Source organism: Microtus ochrogaster, linkage group LG5, assembly GCF_000317375.1.
Source record: "Microtus ochrogaster isolate Prairie Vole_2 linkage group LG5, MicOch1.0, whole genome shotgun sequence".
In the NCBI taxonomy this organism is placed as follows: Eukaryota; Metazoa; Chordata; class Mammalia; order Rodentia; family Cricetidae; genus Microtus; species Microtus ochrogaster.
In genome coordinates, this window is record NC_022031.1 from 46780143 (window position 1) to 46780394 (window position 252).

Below are 252 nucleotides of genomic sequence, written 5' to 3' on the forward strand. Positions count from 1 at the left end.
TTCATCATCATTGTCACCTTACTCTGCAGCTGCAGCCTTCCAGCCTTCATCATCATCACCTCACTCTGCAGCTGCAGCCTTCATCATCATCATCACCTCACCCTGCAGCTGCAGCCTTCATCATCACCATCATCACCTCATCCTGCAGCTGCAGCCTTCATCATCACCATCATCACCTCACTCTGCAGCTGTAGCCTTCATCATCATCACCTCACCCTGTAGCTGCAACCTTCATCATCATCATCACCTCAC

General features: G+C 50.8%; 1 protein-coding gene across 2 annotated transcripts in view; it reads right to left on the bottom strand.

Moving 5' to 3' along the window:
• Positions 1 to 252, bottom strand: part of Abca1 (ATP binding cassette subfamily A member 1) — a 117325-nt gene that overhangs the window by 85459 nt on the left and 31614 nt on the right. The window lies entirely within an intron of this gene.